Here is an 18728-nt window from a genome sequence, read left to right on the forward strand (position 1 = left end):
TAATACACACGAGGCCTGCTAAGACTTGATAGAGCCTGTCTGCAGCTGAAGGGAGTGATTTTATCAGAGGGGCTGAGAAACAGGGGTGTGGGAGAGGCATCACCTTCTCCTCTGGTGTTTCTAGCCACTCAAGAAAAATCTTCAAAGCCTGGGAAGCTAGAGTCTTTGCCAACCCTGTACCCCACGTAGGCTCTCCTCTCAGCCGGGGTGGAATCTGCAAACCTGATTGTTCTCAGTGATCAGTTTGCTGTGCAGAAGGATAACTGGGGTTCGTCTTCCTTCCAAAGGAGGCAACATGGAGTCCATCTGGCTGCTTTGGGGAAAGGAGAGAGAGGCTCTGTCACAGTCGGTTAAGGCTGCTCTAATGAAATGCCACAGACTGAGAGGCTTAAACAACAAACATTTACTTCTCACAGTTCTGGGAGAGTCCAGGGACCCTTCCAAGGAGGCTGGGAAGTCCAAGATCACGGTGCTGGTGGATTCGGAGTCATTGAGACCTCTCTTCCCGGTTTCAGATGGCCATCTTCTCCTTATGTCCTCACGTGGCCTTTCGTCGATGTGTACACGTAGGGGGAGAGAAAGATCTCATTTCCAATCTTTGTTTTATAAGGGCATTCATCCCCTTGTGAGGTCCCACCCACATGGCCTCATCTAACCCTAATTACCTCCCAAAGGCCTCACCTCCAAAAACCATCGTGTTGGGCTTAGGGCTTCAACATAAGAATGGGGGGGGGGGCCACAAACATTCAGTCCATAGCAGGCTCCCCTGCCACTTTGTAATAATGACAAGAACCAGTGTAAGACTGGGGCGCTAGACATCTCTTTCTAGGGAGCCCGGGCCCTTTCAGCTGTGATGAGCAGCTGCTGATTTAGCCTGTCCCGACCTCGTCACTCTGCTGCTGCTGCACTTTGCTCTCTTCCCTTGCTGTGGACAGTTTTAGAAGGACTATCAGTTAAGGCTTCTCACCCTCACCCAGCCAAGAGCTGGGTATAGGGCCCAAGCTGGGTCCACCAGATTTTCAAGGGAATTTTAATCCTGAACAGAACAGGGACATAAATTGAAGAGAAAACACTAGTACTTCCCTGAAGAGACTGTCCATTACTTCCTGCTACTTAAGTTCTCGGGTTCCAGCACTCTCCTATACTTGGTCTTCAGCTTTGGCTTTTACTAAATGACTACTACATATCCTTCACTTAATTGCATTTTTCCCTTGTGAGTTTCCAGGTTAATATCTGTACCTTGCAATAAAAGGACCCTAAATTATACACTTTTTAAACAATGAAGCTCAGAGTCCTACACCTGCTTTCACCACTGAGGCCTTGGAATATGTGTATGTTATACATCCTAGCTAACCCCAGTAATCAGAGTGAAAAAGGCTCAAATAAATGCAAAGAAACCTCGGTCACCCTCTCTCTGGTCTGTCACATCATTCTCAGGTCAAAAACACAAATGGCAGCTGCAGAGGCCAAAGAAAAAGAATCTTAACAAAAACCCTATCTGTCTTAACAAGCATGAGTGAAATAAAGGAAACTATGTTCATAGCACCTGACTCCCACAATCACTGTGGGTCAGCCATCAATATGGAGATAGAAAGGAAATAATTGGCAAAGGCTCCTTGAAATTTCTGCCTACAGCCTCCCCTGGGAGGCCTGGGGGAGAATCAATGGCATTTGAACAGCCCGGGCTCAGTAACGCGAGCTGACGATCTAGTGTGTGATACAAACGACACTTCCCTCCAGGAACCACGCAAAGTACTTTGATCAGCCAAAAAGTCGCCACTGTAAGGAGGGAAGGGCTACAATAACCTCTCCTTCCTTGCTTCACCCCTGCTTGGCTGGCTCCTGCTGCCTGCCCCACCCTCGTGGCATCAGCAACGCCCTCCTGGTTGCTTCCACCTGCTCATCGATCACTGTGCCCGAACCCGGCTGATTAACAGAATCCCCGAGCTGAAGGCTGCCTGGGTTTCAAGTTGCTCTTGCTCACAGTTCACACTCCATGTGTGAGGAGCTCCCCCCATCCTTCAAATCCCTCTGTGAGTCTAGAAAGTGGGAAATCGGCTTTCAATTGTGTCTGGCTCCTCACTGACCGGTCAAACCCCAGGGTGCCCATGGAATATTTGATTAGTTGTAAACTCAAAACAACCATCACAAAGAAAGATAAAAGGTTAAAACCAGCAGCAAGGCCCCCGAGCAAGCAAACAGCTTGAGAGATACGCATGGTGAGCTGAGAGGAGACGCAGACCCTCAGCAGAAGCCGGAGATCAAACGAGGCTCACTTCAGGCCCAGGGCAGAAAACTACAAATGGAGTAGGTTCCATCCCGAGAGGGCATTGCGGGTGCGGTCTCCTCCACACCCCACCGCCAGCCCTGGCATCCTCTCTGGGGTTCCGTCTTACCTGCCGGCATGCTGTGTTTCCCTTGGTCCCCTCACTTCTGGCTGAGACAAATGCCCTGTTACTAGGAAGTGCGGGTACTAGTGTCATCCACAGACAACGTCTTCAAGGCAATAATCATAAGAAACCTTCTTGGGGCATCAGACCCTGAGGGCTTTGGGTTTGCCCCTTTGCGCCTGTATGCAAACCCATTTGTACTACAAATGGCCAAACACATCCTTTAACATGTTTTCAGAATCTAAAGGCTGGAATATGACCAGGTGATGCCTCCCTTGTGGGGCCATCCTACATCAATTAGTAATACTGGTCCACGTGGCGTATAAAGACTCAGCCCTTGTGCCCTGATTCGAGGTATCTCTGAAAATCCATTCCAGCTCCAGGGTGGCCCTGTAAAAAGCGGTAGGAAAATGCTGTGACTGCGTTGCCATTCAGCGTCTCACTCTGCTCAATCCTGTTTTATCTAGTCCCTCAACAGTGTTGATCCCGAGAGCACTCCCCATAAACTTATTGCGTTAAAATTAAAAAAAAAAAGCTGAAGTACACTAAAGTGGTCTTGAAACCCAAGCTCCCACCCAGCCACTGTGGAAACTGCTCTGTGATGTCCTTCAGAGAGAATCTAGTGCCCTTCCTGAGCCTTCCCAGCGCTGGGTTCCACATTCTCAGGCAGGAGTTAAGAGGAGGTGGTGCCACGCTGGGGAGGGCAAATCTCTGACACCAGACTAGCCACTGAACTCTGTACAGTGATGAACTAGGGGCCAGAAAAGAGAAGAGCTACTTGGAAAGGGCAAAAGGATGATGGGTAAAGGTATTGAAATGTGATGGGGCAGTAAGTTGAGTGTCCAAAAGCTGGCAGAGAAGAACCACTGAATGGTACTCAGGCATCATTTTCCTTACAAAGTTGAGCTAATAAAGGAACGAATGCAGTGGGCCATCATGCCAGGAGTAGTGTAGAAACAACACAGGGAATTTACGATAAAAGGCCAAGGAAATGGGCAAGAAAAAAGGAGCTAAGAATACAAGGACACTGAGGAGCGAACGTTAATGAGCGTCACGTCCCTGGCTTATCTCCTTTGCACACTGAGCGCCCGGAGGGTTCCAGCAGAGCACGGCGATGACGCCTGACACAGAGAGAGTTTGGTTTGTCACATATCTAACATGGTAGGGAAAGTAGAAGGAGAGGCTCTGAAACATGGAGTCAGCCAATTTCTACTAGTCAGTCAGGATGCTAATCTTTTACTTATGTCTGCAGACGTGGTCATCAGACTTATGACAATGGCCTCAGCTGCTCTGGGCCATGCCAAGATGAAGAACAAGGGGGCCCAGGATGAGATGGCACGGGCCTTCTTTTGGTGGGAGAACCTTCATGAAGGAGTTTCAACTGACATCAGAGTACGGATCGTGTGTTCCATGTCCAGGACGAGACGATGGGGAGTGGTGAGAACCTCTCCCAGGCTCCACCTAGAAAAATCACTTTCAAGCATTTTGCTGGGGTACCTATTGTGTTTGTGACTAAATTTGACTCCCAGCCTGCCAGTTTGCAGCCCCCGTTCTGACAGATGAAGATCCGCCCAGATTACCTCCAGCAATTGCCTGCTGCTGCCGTTACTCCCGCGGCAATTGGATCAGAGGCCTCAAGATAGGTTATGTTTTATTCCACGTCACATACCCCTCTCTGTGTCTTTGCTGCCACTACCCTATCACCACTTCCAGCTCAGAAAACTCAGTCCGTGTAACTGCCAAGAGGGAGGGGAAGAAAGTGAGCGGGTGGAAAAGGAAAAATGTTGAATAACATTAAGCAGAAAACGCAGGTGAAGATCTCCCAGATGGTTCCAAGGTAACCCTCAGCTCCTTGTAGGAAATCAGACCTCAGCACCTGAAGACAGCTTCCTCCTTCTGGAAGAAAAGGAGAGCGTGGTCATCTCCTGAGCACCTGGACGGTACCAGGCAAATTCTGTGCCCACAGGGCCAGCGGAAAGCGGGGTGGGGATGAGACGCGCAGACTCTCACTCTCAGGCCACTTAATCTATAGCTGCTCAGCCGATTTTCCTTCTTTCATAAGTCACTATGCCTGTGAAAGCGGGAAACAGTCACCAAAGGGACGATCCACATATTAAATGTTTGGAGCCAATAGTAATACAGAACAAAACTGAGAAAACACAGGCTTCAACTGTGAGAACGTGGATGAGAAATTCACTGCTGCTCCCAAAGCTCCCGGCAAGGCTTTGTCTGACTGATGCCCACACTGCCTGTTCCCTGAGGCCGGGGCCAAGGGCCATCCAGGCACCAGGTGGAGACAGAAGTGGGAAGAAAAGCAACCGACTCAAAATCAAAGCCTAATGGAGCCATTTCCAACGGGACCACCCAAACCTCACACTGGGAAGGAAATGGCAGATTTAAGCAGAAAGATCTTCTAAATTGTTTCTCATTCATTTTACAAAGGGACTGAGGCCAACCATGGGTCCACGATGAGACCAAGTTTATGTGCCAATTATGACTTCAGAGGTCGAGGATGTTGAGAATATCATAGCATCCTTTCTTTTTTCTTTGAGGAAGATTGGCCCTGAGCTAACATCCATGCCCATCTTTCTCTACTTTGTATGTGGGACGCCTGCCACAGCATGGCTTGACAAGCAGTGTGTATAGGTCCACGACTGGGATCTGAACCGGCAAACCCTGGGCCTCGGAAGCAGGATGCACAAACTCACTCACTGTGCCACCGGGCCAGCCCCTCATAGCTTCCATTCGGAACTTCACCGCCGATTTGTTAATAATTTTGCCTCATTCTGAGATTATTTGTGCCTCAGCCTCTTCCTCATTTTCATACATCTCTTAACTCCTAAAACTCTCCATTCATTTATTTCACAAATTTGTGTGTCCCCAGCCCTGTTCTACGTGCTGGAGATAAAGTGGAGAACGGTCAGTAGAGACCAGGACGGAGAAAAAAGAGGCACTTTTGTCCCAAAGGGAAGATGTTTGGAACCGTTAACTGGCCAAGAATGTCAAACTTATCAACCTCCTTCATTGAAGTTAATTTTTCCACATAACTTCAGTCATCTTACTCCTCTTCACAAAAGTTCTTACGTAAAAAGAACTTGGGCTTCTTAGAAGCCAGATCCAGACATATGGGCTCTGCTACATATCAGTATTACTGTTATCACAGTGTTAAAACCACCAATGCCAAAGCAGGTCACTGTCATTGCTCGCACCCACCCCTTGACCTCTGGACACCAGCCTGCATTAGGATCTAGCATCGCCTGCATTAGGATCTAGCATCACCTGCACCCATCACTGAGCGGCACCAAATGGAGTTAGAGACAGACGGGCAACAAGGGAAAGGAAAAGAACAAAAGGGAAAGAACGGAGAAATGGCCAGGAGGGAGTAAAATAATACTAGTAAAAAAGAAAGAGAGAAGATAGAGCTGGAGATGGAACAGAGAGCTTGTGTGTCGGAATAATGGGACAACAGGTGCTGGGACCAGGCAGAGAACGGAGACACCAAGAGCACTCCATCTGGGAGGTACTCACTCTCAAAGCCATGTGAGCGCCCTTCCTAATCCCAGCGCTGGCGCCCAGGGCCCCTGAGGAGCCACATCGGTGCCACTGGTCCCCAGCACGGCCCTGGACACGTGCAATGCCGTCTTCCATTCACCCTGCCTGCAGGGAGAGGCAGAACTGCTGGGACACTCTCGTCCCCTCTCCTCCTCTGTTCAGAGTTGCTGAGCTGTGAGCACTTACGGGATTGCTGACTGCGTCATGGGTGTGCCTTCTGGATCTCCAGCGGGCACACGAGCTATGTGTCTAAGGGTCCGCAAGGCCAAGTCCGCATGGACTGACACAGGAGGTGCCAGTCCAATGGCTAAGCGGACAGTTGATCAGCTGGTTGGCTGTGATGCTGCCGCTCAGCTGTGGAGCTAGAAATAGAGATAACGACCTTCAGCTCATGATCTGCAGGCCGCCCACGTCAACCTCACCCCATAAGTACAGGAGCTGCCACCATCACAGTTCCTCTAAGCAACCACATCGTCACACACGACACGGGAAGGGACAGGACGGGAGCTGAGGGTGACATTAATGAGGTATTAGAGGCCTCAGTGGACAACAACAGACAGAGACAAGCAGAAATCAAGGAACTCTCCCTGTGGGAAGGAGAATGAGATTTGAGAAAACTGAGAAACTATTGTCTTTACTTCAACAAGAAAGCGCCCAGATTGCCATCTACCTCCACCAACAGGAGGGAGGGGTCCTCTGTGTGTGCTGCCGAGATTCAAAAGAACCAATCTCCATGGAAAACTCTCGATTCCCAATCCAGGCAGCGTGCTTTAGTTGGGATGTTAAATTACAGCCATTGAGTCTCTTTATGTGTATAAATAGTCCTGTAAGCACTGGGAGGGCTAATGACTGGCTAGCGCCTGTCTGGGGCACCTCACGCTGCCTGGTCCCGTACGCCAGCCTGGCCCATCGGCAGGGTGAACACAATCTGGCCCGGGCAGGTATGTCATGAACAACTGTAGGCGTCTGGGACATTCACCCTCAAACACCATTCACTTGATCGCAGTACTCTCCGGTGTGCTCTGATCTCGGCGCCATTCCTGGACCCCTGGATCTGCAACCTTTTCAGGCCGTGCTCTTAGACTCCTGTCTGGGTGAGATCTCGCCAGTGCTCGCCCTCAGCTGCCCCTCCTCTTCCCAGCCCTGTGTTGCCTCCCGCAGGACATGTCGTGTGGCCGGCATCCTGCCTGAGCCTGCCCTGGTGGCCCTGTGCTGCAGTGACTGGACACCGGGAAGCCACTTACACACCAGCAAACAGAAACAGCAGACTTACCACCATTTCCGCTGGCCTGGAGCGAGGTCTGGATGTGGCTGCAGGTGACACTAGGCAAACCCCGTGCCTGCTGTCATTTCCTTCAACTGATTTCCCCAGGGGGCTGAGGGGCCTTTAGGAAATACAGGATTTCTGCGTATCATTGGGGTTCACTCACAGGGACACACTGACAGAGGAGGAGGAAAGGGAGAAGGGAGGCACCCCAAATGTGTCTTACGGGAGGGAGGGAGGGCCCCTGACAAGGCCACGCTGTGAGGGACAGACCTGGAATGTGAACCCAACTTAGCAACAGTCCCCCAAATCTCAGGGAAACCCTGGTTCTGACTCAAGCTGGTAGCAGATATTTGACCTCTCCACCTCAGCTGCCGTCTGTGCAGAGAGAGAAAGGGTACAAAGTGTGAAATGAAGGGCTGTCTAGGTAAAGCCTGTGGTCCCCGGGGCTCAGGCACCGTGCTGTGGGACCCCGGCTGGACGTGATGCAGCGGGAGAGGGGCTCCTCTTCTTTTGGCCAAAACCTGGCCGGCTGTGAAGGCCTGTGCAACTGAGGGGCGGTGGTGCTGGGGCAGCGGCCAGCCAGGCCGTGGAGCCAGGGAGAGTGGTGGCTCAGCTCGGAGCCCCGGAGGCCCGAGCACTGGGCTGTGGGGGCCGGGTGTGATACCCCTTGGGGATGAGGGCACCTGCTTTGGTGAAAGGGTGCAGGGCATGAAGGGAAAGCCGGCAAGCTTTGATGGAGCTGGTGGAGACGCAGGCACCCAACAAAATGAGACCTTATTCTTGCTCCCCTGCCGGGAAGCCGGGGCATCTTTTAGTTACTCCAGAGTACCAAATACTCTTGTCCCTTTTCAGTGGTGTCAGGAGACTCCCGATCTCCAGGGCCGGTGTCCTTCTGTCCAGTGATCAGCCCCTGAGCCTCCATCGTGGCAGGGAAGTAGGCTCTCCCTGTGCAGAGAAATAGGAAGCAGTTGTAATCCCCTGTCCACACTGGCCCCTGGCCCTCCTCGTGAAAGCCCCTCCTTGCTCTAGCAAGGACACCAGGAGCCTTCACCCTCCACGTGCATCCACCCTGAGCCTTGTCGTCTGACACAGACACAGGTTGTCTCTGCTGCGCTCTACGCACCTCCCGCCAGAGAGGAAGACGAGGGGCCCTGACCACGTGACCTTTTCCTGTTTCTGATCATCCCAGACACGCGTCCGGTTTCCTCTCTGGCCCTCCCAGCTCACAATCTGTTTCCTTCTGTGGTGAAGTCGGGCACGTCCCACTGCTGGGGGTGGAGAGCCAGGAATCCCGAGTGGAGGCCCGAGGACGCCCAGTCTCTGCTGCTTCCCCCACAGGACCCTCCGCCTGGTGGGACCCGACGCGGACCCCGCCGAGCTCTGCGTCCACGACTGGTGCCCTCAGGAACGCGTCCGTGGGAAGCAGGGAAAGTTTCAAACATGGTGGAATGGAGTCGTCGGATCTTTCTTTCTATGCCGGATTGCAGGCGGCCCCGAGGCTGGCCAACCGCACGAGTGAGTAGGCACAGAGCGCCACAGTGCTGAGTCACTGCCATCTGTTTTGGACCCGAGCTGCTCGGGGTAGGGACGGGAATGGGGCTCCCAGTGAGTCCTCGTATAGCTGGGGCCTCAGAGTATTTTTCTAATAGATGAAATTTGGAAGGAATTTGGATATTTTATGCTGTGGAGGGCGGCTGCTGAGGGAAATGGTTGGAGAAAAGAAACACTCAGTTCAAATGACTCCAAAGGACACTTTACTGACCTAAGCGTTTGTGAGGCCAAATGGCTCCGTCCACTCTCGGCTGCCGGAAGTGGATACACTGCAGCCACAGGCCACTGTCTGCAGCCAAGTGTGGAGGAAGGACTTGGCCGGGACGGCAGTGGGGCAGGACCCGGGCCGGGTAGGGCGCTCCATCCCACTCCATGAGGCCCCGGGACAGGCTGTTAACCCCCGCGGTAGCCTCTGAATTCTGTGTTTCCACAGAAAGTTCCCCATCATCTGGATGTCGTGAATGACTTTACATACCCAGGACGACCTGTGCATCTTTTGAAAAGTAGAAGAGCTTCTCTGTTGGAACGAACACTTTCTCCTTTCGCTGTAGCCTTGAATTTCTCGGGATGCAGAAGCGCTGCGCTGCTCCCAGGCACGCACGAGGCCCGGCGCCCAGCATTCCTCACTTTTTAAGGAGTTCTCTAAGACACCCGCAGCGCAAGCTCTTCATTCTGAATCATTTGAATTCTGTTCCAAAAAAAAAAAAGAGCCCTTCGATTTAACATGGTTTTCACCAGATGCCCGCAGGTTGGGAGCCGATGCTGCTGCCTTTGGGCTCAGCCCGGCATGCGAGGTGGAGTCGGGGGGTGCTTGGGGGCATGCGGGGGTCAGGAGGCACTGGGGGTCCTGCGGCTCCCTCTGGCCACAGACAAGTCTGCTCAGCTCTGTGGACAGCAGTGTTCCCAGGGGTCCATTCCTGCCACTCCCCAGTCACCGCAGCTGTGTGTCCAAGGATGTGCTGGATCTTACGACCAACTCGAGGGCTGTGGACTGAGGGAAAGGCACTTCTAGGCCTTGCACACGCTCTTTATGCCCTCGCCTGGAAAGGGACTGTGGCAATGAGCAATCCCCCTTTCGTAGCGGGATTGCAAACTGCCCCCAGGCCTTCACTTTCCCTGCAGACACACCTTTGCAACGTGACTTTGCATCTCCTCCCATCAATAAGTGGAGTTAATTTCCCCGCCCTGCCCTTTAAATCTGGGTTGGGCTTGTGACTCACTCTGGTGAGAGAATACGATGTGAGTGATGGCTGCCAGTTCTAAGCCTCAGGCTCAGGAGGCTTCGAGCTCTTCCGCTCTTCCTCTCGGACGCTGTGATTACCAACTGACCAAGCTGCACACTTAGACGGAAGAGACGTGGCCCAATCCCCCGTCACCCTTGCTGACAGCAAAACAGCTGTCGGACTTCGGAGGGAGGCCGTCCTAGACCAAGTGGCCTTCGGCCAACCTGCCAGCTGAACACAGATGCATGAGTGAGCCAAACCAAGATCAACCAGAGCTGGCCCAAGTCAGCAGAACTGCCCAGCTGACCCGTAGACTTGTGAGCAATAAGAAGTGCTTGTTGTTTTAAGTCACTAAGTGTTGGAGTGACTCCTTACACAGCAACAGCCAACTGATAGACTCCCTCACTTAAGGGCTCCGGTGCACACCTGACAGGCAGTGTCACACTGCCCTCCGGCATTCACAGGCTCATTCACCCCTCAGATATTGGTTGAATGCCTACCTTATAACAGGCCTTGTTTCAGGCTCAGAGGATGCACTGTCCCCACTCTCTCGGCGTTTGCATTCCACTGGGTGAAGACAAACCACAAAGAAATAAATCAGTAAATAAATAAGAAAAATACCAGCTAGCAGTAAGCAATATCCAGACCATTTAAAATGGCCTATGATAGAGAGTACCCCTGGGGTCCCTTTAGGCTGATGGCCATGGAAGCTTCGTGGAAGAGACATGCAGACCGAGGTCTGGACGTCGCGTAGAGGAGCCATGTGAGGACGGAGGGAAGAGCAGTGCGAGAGCCCCGAGGCTGGGATGTGGGCGTCTCAGACAGAAAGAAGACGGGGTCTGGAGCCCCTGGGGAAGGAGAGGAGGGGAAGGAGAGAGCATGGAGGGCTGTTAAACCAGGAGAACTTAGATTATATGCTAAATGCACTAAGCAAGCTATCATCATTTTTTAAAACAACAGAGAATAACATAATCTGATTAATGCTTAGATGACTCCCCCTGGCTGACGGGCATAGAGAGGTTATTAAGGGCACATGTGGAAGAAGGGCATCAGCTAAGAAGGCCCTGCAGTGACGTAGCCGGACCGAGGTTATAGCAATGGAGGTGAAGAGGACTATGTCTTAGGGGAAGACATGACAGGACTTGGGATGACCTGGCTGTGGGAGATACAGAGGAATCTAGGGTGACACCGAGACATTTGTTCAGTAAATGGATGGACCAAAGTGGAAGAGACAAGAGGAGGGGCAGGCCTGAGGGCAGGGCAGTGGGAGTCTGCGATGTCTGTTAGGACAGGGAGAGGCAAGGGCGTGGAAGGTGTCGACGAAAATAATCCATAACCAATCTATAAATGAAAATTTGGGTGAGTTTATTCTGAGCTGAAATCTGAGGACCATGGCCCAGGGCCTTTCTTCCCAAAGGAAGAAAGGGTACCGAAGAAGTGGGGTCCACAGAGTGATTATATACCCCCAAACAGGGTGTTTCACATATGATTGAAATGTCCCTCCCACAATGGTCACAAGATTGCCCTGTCAGCACAGCGCTTGATGGACACAGCAGGAGGCAAGTCTGTTGTCTGGAGCTGGGCGGTCACAGGTGAGCGCAGCAATCAGTTCCTAGCCTAAGGAAAGATGCTTAATCCTTAAGGAGATGCCAATGTTGGGAGGGGGAGGGAAGTTGCACCTTTATCTCAAGGGCCTTTGTTCTTGCCATAGGGAATATCTAAAGCAGATACACAATGCATGCTCAACAGCCACGGTCAGGCCCTTTTGGAAAGACAAGGTCAGGCTGAATTAGGTTTATACCAAATGGCTTCCTCATATTCTCCAATATATCCTATTGCTTGCCACATGGGCCTGGGGGCCTGGGGAGGGGTCAGCACTGGAGGAGTAGTTTGGGGGTCACTGGCATGAAGATGACGTAAGCGTTGGACAGAATGTGGCCACCCAAGGACAGTGATTAGCAGAGATGGGAGCCCAGGACAGAGACCTGGGCACACCTACATTTACGGGTTGAGCAGCCTAGAAGGAGCCAGCAAGGAGCCTGAGAAGGAATAACCAGTTAAGGCAGGCACAAAGGAGGAGGCCCATACGGTGACACTGAAACCAGGAGGGCAGAACGGGCAAGAAGAGGACGTGGGCAACTGTATCGGGTGCTCCTGACTGCTATGGAGGACAGGGACCTTCCTGCAGCTGGTGAATTTGGCAAACATTCGAATGCCTTTTGCCCTCTTCAGGCCGACAACACATCCCAGGACATCAGCTGGATTGTGAAGTTCTCTTCCGGCTCCTGTCCCTGGGTGCTGGACTGACTCGCTACCAACTGCCGGCACCCATCCTACACACGCCTGCCCTCATAGGTTCAGTCATTCCCCAAACTCCACCACAATCCAGGGGCCCAGAATTCCAATGACCCATCAGGGTAGTCAGCAGGGATTCTCTGGAAACTGTCTGCTCCACAGGGACGAAGATGGCGTCCGTCTTGCCTGCACTGTGTCCCAGTGCCCAGCACAGCGCCCAGCCACAGAGAAGTTCAAACACCGAGGACGAGAAGGGATGTTAGAGTCCCCATCTGAACTCCCGCCGTTGGCGCTGCATGTGGCTTCTCCTGGGACCCAGGCTGCCACCACCTTATCCCCCTGTGTACCGATATGAGGCATCTTTTCAATGTCCCCCAAACTGAGGTTTCTCGGGGTTGGGGTTCTGTCTTGCTGAGGCCAGGTCCCCAGTACAGCTGCTGACTTCTCTGATGTGGACTTCTGATTGGCTGGCAGGGCTTTCCTGGTGTCCTGCCCACCTGCAGAGCTGGGACATCCCCTTAACTATGCTTAAGGGTCTCATCTCCCAGGACCTTGCCTTGAAGACTGTGTGAGTGTTTATCGTTGTGGAATTTTTCAGCTGCTTTGTGTTCGGCCCACACGTGTGCAAGGTCTGAATGCCTGGATGCTAGGATGAGTTTGTGTCAGCTTGACCTGAAATGTTGTCTGTGTCTAAAAGTCAAGGTTATAATACCCGGCACCGATATCTGGGAACGTCCATGTGACTCTTTGACCCTAAAAGGGCATTACTTTTAGCCTGTGCGTCTGACCTGGATGCTTGCGTGCGACTCAGTATCTGAGTGTGCACTTCCAGCAGCTCACCTGGAGCCCCTCTCAAAGGAGGGCGTTCGGTGGCCGTTCCAGACGGCCTGGGCCAGCGCACCTGCTGATCCCACTGCAGTTCCGTGTGCCGGGACAGCCAGGCGTGAGGGTGCAGAGCACGGAAAGTTCACCTCATTTGACCTGAGCTAAAGGTTACCCTTTTCCACCTTTAAAATAATTTCACATTCAATCACTTTTTCCCAACTTCAAAAGGCTTTAGTGATTATTCTGAGCTTAGCTCCAGTCTTGCGCTACCCCCTCCTGCCGTGTGGAGCTCACGTTTGCTTGACCTGTGAAAGGAAAGGATCACAGGAGCAGAACCAGACTCTAGCTGAAGTCAAGGCGCAGATCGAGCGTGAGGCTGAGATCAAGCCTGACGCTGAATACGCGTCCCCACCTCCAACGGGCTCCCTGGCGCGCAGACGCTGAACAAATGCTTCCGATGAAGGCCCCTCTGTCTTAAAAGGAAAGTAAATTGTTCTGACAATACCTCCTCTTCGCGAAACTGCTGGCTACCATCTAGAAGCCTGTGATCCTCCAGGTGTTTGCAAATTGATTGTTCAATATTTTGCATTCCTGTGTCCACATTTCCAGGGTCAGCAGTCACATCTACAGTTCCCAGGGTAGGCGATGTGTTTGTCTTTTGCTGGTCTCTGGGCATTTCATTGACTACACACACACGTACATATACACACACACTCACACACACATACACACACACATACACACTCACACATATGCATACATACACACACTCACACACATACATACGCATACATATGCATACATAACACCCTCACACACATACCCACTCACACCACATGCATACATACACTTATACACACATGCACACACATATACACACATACATACACACATGCATGCATATACACACTCACACACATACTCACATACATATACACTCACACACATGCACACATGCACATACATATACACACATACATGCACACTCTCACACGCATGCATACATACACATGCTCACACACATTGCACCATCTTCTTTCTTTTCTAACCTCCAGTGCTGGTTCCAGTAGATCAGGGACTGCCGTGCTCTGGGAGACCTCTCCACCTTCAGGACTGAGCCACCAATCCCCCAGCAGCCAAAATATTAGCTGTGGGTGGCTCACAGCTGGGTCTCTCCCCAGGAAGTGCTCTAGAACGTGCCCCTCCCTGGCAGCAGCCCCATCTAATTAATTGGTCAATAGAGGGATGCAAGGGCCCCACTCCCTGGCCTCCAACTGGGACATCTCTGAAGGGCCATCTGAGCTCCAGAGCTCCAGGCCTGAGGCCTCTGTCCATCACGGGTGGGTTTCTCCTCTGCCCCATCCTGCTTCCCTCACTCCCGCAAATCACCTGCGTGCAAATCTCCACCGCACTGCGTGTTGCCTGGGGAAGCTGGTCTGTGACTCCAACATTAGCACAACTCTCCATTAAAGTGTGTCTTTGGGTCATCTGTCCTGGCACCTCCACATCTAATCGAGAGGTGGAATATCCCCTGAGCTTTCTGCTGGATGATCAGGGATCTTGTCCCATTATCTTTTATGTCTTTCGTAAATTGAGTCACTGATTTGTTTTGACCTGGAGAATCTTATCTGAAAATGGGTGTATTGGTTCAGATACTGGTTCTCTGTCAGCTGCACCCTTCCCACTTTGCATGGCATTCCAGGAGGTAATTTCAGATCTTGGAAATCAACAGCTCTTCCTTAAACTCCTCGATTTTCCTTTATCTAAATTTAGTTTCTTCTTCTGGTACTTGAATAATTTCCTTAGGGAATGTAAAGATCTCATAAATTCCTTTTTTATTTCTTTTATTCATGAGATTATTCCTAGTATTTCTATATAGTAATTTGAAATTTATTGAAATAAATTACGATAGCACCCATTTTTTTATAGCTCGTTATCACCAGGAATGCAATACATCATGGATTAAATCATGCTCTCCCAAAACATAACTACAACCAAGAAAAGGCAGGCGCTGGGTCACCAGAGTGCAATAGGAGAGAGTCAGCCATCTTTTCAGGGTAACCCAGCCAGTCCTCGCTCCCCTGCGGTCAGGAAAGGACAGATGTGCAGGGAGAGGGTGGGGAGGGCAGCAGGGAGCAGCGGATGGTCACACACTTGAGTGCTGGGGCTTGCCTGTGCCCTGGTGAAGTCTCTGGACTGGTGTCCAGCCACCCAGCCACATGAAGTCTCTTGTCCCCACCTCTGCACACAGTAAAGGGCACATGGAGGAGGGAAAGAGTATCTACATAGACCTGCATACTTTAATTCTCCTCATTCATTCATTCATTCATTCAACAAACATCCTTGAGGACCCTGCATGGAGCTATGCCCAGCAGTGCTATACAAGGCACAGAACATCTCAGAAAACCATTCACGTCCCCTCTGTTCCCACCCCCATTCATGAGTGACGATGCACCTCTTGGTCATGAATCCGAAACCAGAAGAATAAAATGTTCCACTGCTTTTTTTCCTTTTGATAACTTTCCTTCTTTCATTAAAATTTGGAATTTCTTCTATTTCAGATCATCTGCCATGAGCATGGCCTCTGCTGTAGAAATCTCTAATCCTTCAATTAACTTTTCCTGCTGTAGCAAGATTATGTCAAAAGACTGTCTTCTCTGGTTGAGCCAGAACCAAACAACGTTCCTAAGACTTTTCAACAACTTGCTTACACTCTGGTTTCCACAATGTTGGAAGTAAGGTGACTATTATACCTCCAGCTCGCGTCACAGTAGAAGTCTGTGGAAACCACCCAAAATGTCAGCCCCGCAATTCATGCACTACTGTGTTGATCCCCTTGTTTAGTCTGTCAAAGCCTCAGTTTCCTCATCTGTCAAATGGGACAACAGCTAACTTCAAGGATTTTATGGGGATCAGAGTGAATCCTGTGCTGAAGGATGCTCCCTGCCTGACACAGCATGCACACTCTGACTGGAGCCTCCGTCCACTTTTCTTGCTGGAGCCTCCGTCCACTTTTCTTGCTTGGGAACTCTTCTTTCATTCATTCAACAAACACACACTGCTTAAGTTGTGCAAGGCAGGGCTTCAGGCCCTGAGGCCCCAGACTGAACGAGCAGGACAGTGCACCTGGTCTTACACGGCTTCTGGTCTTGTGAGAGAGACAGATGGCAAACGAATGAAGAGACAGCGGTCGGTGGTGGGTGCTCAGTGTGAATGAACCGGGATGCCAACGGTAGGAAAGAAAGGAGGGGGGTCTGCTTTATGCTGAGCGGAAGGCAGGTCTCTCTGGGAAGTACACTTGAGCTGAGACCTAAATGACAAGGAGTTAAGCCCACTGAACACCTGAAAGAAGAGCTTTCTATAAAGAAGGCAGAGCTGGGGAGAGCCCTGCTCCTGGCACGAGTGGACTTGCACGGCTTCACACAAGGCACAGGACAGCGGTGGGCAGAGCCCTGAGCACTCGGGGCCTCTTTGGTTGGAGTGAAGAGCTTGTATTTTCTCCTCAGTGCAACGAGGAGCCTGTGGAGAATTTAAAGCAAAGGCAGGAACGAGAACTGGCCTACGTGCCTGCCCACCGCCAGGAAGGGTAGTTTTGGGGCAACAAGAGTAGAGGGAGGAAGACCACACAGGAGGCTAACGTGGCCATGTGGGCGACGGATGCTGGTGGCCCGGACCGCCGTGGGAGCCATGGGACGGTCAGAGGCGCACAGGTGCCACGAGATCTTAGAGAACGAGTCAGCAGGACCTGCAGCTGGATTGAACTGAGGAGGGAGGTGAGGAAGAGCCAGAGATCAAGGAGGATTCCCAGGATTTGACGTGAGCCACGGAGGCGCCATTTACTGAGAAAACACCAGGGAAGGAGCACGCTTATGGGAGAAAATCCAGATTTCAGTTCTGGACACTGCAAGTTGGAGATGCCTATTAAACATACACGTGGATAGGAGCAGGTGGCAGCATAGGCCTGGGCGCACAAGGTGGTTGTCAGGGGAGGGTCAGGGCTGAGGATACAGAGATGTGTTTTAGGCTAATGAGGCTACTTAGAGCCACAGAACTGGGTGAGATTCCCAAAAGACCGGGTGTGGATGGAGGGGAAAAGGAGTCAAGGTGCAGTCGCAGGACAAGCCAGCACTCGGAGGCCCAGTGGAGGGTTCTGAGGAGGAGGCGCCCGAGCAGAAACACCGGGAGAGGGTGAAGCTGCAAGAGCAAAGAGGGCGTCAAGTGCAAGGGTCTGAGTCACAGTTTTTATAGCCACCAGGCTTGCTTCACAAACACCCCATTAACAGCAAACCAGCATTAAGGCCAATCACCAACCTGTCGACCCCAAGAGCCAAGTCAGTGTTCACTTCTCAAGTGTATCAGCGTACGGGGTGAATTGTGTCAACAAAATAAGGTATGTTGGAGTCTTAACCCTCAGTTCCTCAGAACGTGACCTAATTTGGATATGGGATCTTCACAGAGGCAATCGAGTTAAAACTAGACCTTTAAGGTGGGTTCTAATCCAGTATTACTGGTGGCCTTATAAGAAGAGGACACAGACACACACACACAGGGAGACGCCATGTGAAAATGAAGACAGAGATCAGGAGATGGAGCAGAAGCCAAGGAAGGCCACAGATTCCAGCAGGCACGGAAGCCGGGAGAAAGGCCCGGCATGGGTTCTCCTTCAAGCCCTCGCAGGCCGAAGAAGGAACCCACATCTTGAACCAGACTTCTAGTCTCCAGAACTTGACACAATAAACTTGGGTGAAGCTCCCCAGTGTGTGGTACTTTGCTAGGCAGTCTTAAGAAACCAACATGGCCAGTAGGCCAGAAGGGCAGCCACAGGCCTCAGCACTCTCACGCTGGGGTCTCCCTTCCCCGTGTGCAAAAGACAAAGTAGGTTCTGAGACAGTGTTAGCACTGTGGGACACCTCCATGGGCTTGTTCTCAGTGTATGAAAATGGAACTTTGCTGCCAGCACTAGCAAAAACACTCGGGACAAAATCACACAGGGAGAGTGCTATTGGGTGTGGCTTAATGCCACAGGGAGCCCACTTTTGTCAGGAGGTAGAGGAGAGAAGGCTGCAAGCTGTGGGGAACACGAGAGCCAAAACGGTGGAGGGAAGCAAAGCTGAGCGTTTGTTGTGCACAGAAAGAGTAAGAAGACTGAAGGAGAGCATGGTGGCCACGTGGTGGCCCCAAAGGGAGGGCGCAGGGCCCCCACCGTTTGTCCGGTTAGAAACAACTTGTGTGGACCGTGCACACACACTTCGAAGGCCTCCTCTCTCTCTGCCTATTTCTGTTCCCACGAGAAACGGCAACACTGTTTCTCTTTTGATACTAAATTTACAAAATTCAAAAGAAAATATGGCATTTTTTGTGTTAAAAAATGTGGAACGTACCCATAAGGTGTTCGAGTTAAGCTGTCTTTGATCATAAGGAGCAGATATCCACAAATGTGTTCAACTCAGATGCAGGACACTGGCTGTTGTCAGGATCCATGTGAGGTAGGGAGAGACGTTCAGTTGAAATCAAGAACTTTGGTAATAAAAATAGGTCCCACTTCATATTGTGCCAGCACCCTGAGAAGTGCTCCCCACGTGCTGACTCCTTCGTTCCTCACAGTGCCCCTCCAGGGGAGGTGCT

General features: G+C 51.4%; 2 long non-coding RNA genes across 2 annotated transcripts in view; one reads left to right on the forward strand and one right to left on the reverse strand.

Moving 5' to 3' along the window:
- Positions 1-388: 388 nt before the first annotated feature.
- The window catches only part of LOC103548910 (uncharacterized), a 140706-nt gene continuing 122366 nt past the window's right edge, over positions 389-18728 (reverse strand). Inside the window, exons 4-6 of the long non-coding RNA XR_544391.2 lie at positions 10484-10550; positions 9236-9448; positions 389-8154 (exon numbers count right to left, since the gene is read on the reverse strand). This is a non-coding gene — a long non-coding RNA (uncharacterized lncRNA). The remainder of the gene's footprint in view (positions 8155-9235; positions 9449-10483; positions 10551-18728) is intronic.
- On the forward strand, positions 8418-17856 carry LOC139076863 (uncharacterized). The gene is made up of 3 exons (XR_011528886.1): positions 8418-8724; positions 9194-12846; positions 15665-17856. It is a non-coding gene; the product is annotated as an uncharacterized lncRNA (long non-coding RNA).

The sequence above is a fragment of the Equus przewalskii genome, chromosome 17 (assembly GCF_037783145.1).
Source record: "Equus przewalskii isolate Varuska chromosome 17, EquPr2, whole genome shotgun sequence".
In the NCBI taxonomy this organism is placed as follows: Eukaryota; Metazoa; Chordata; class Mammalia; order Perissodactyla; family Equidae; genus Equus; species Equus przewalskii.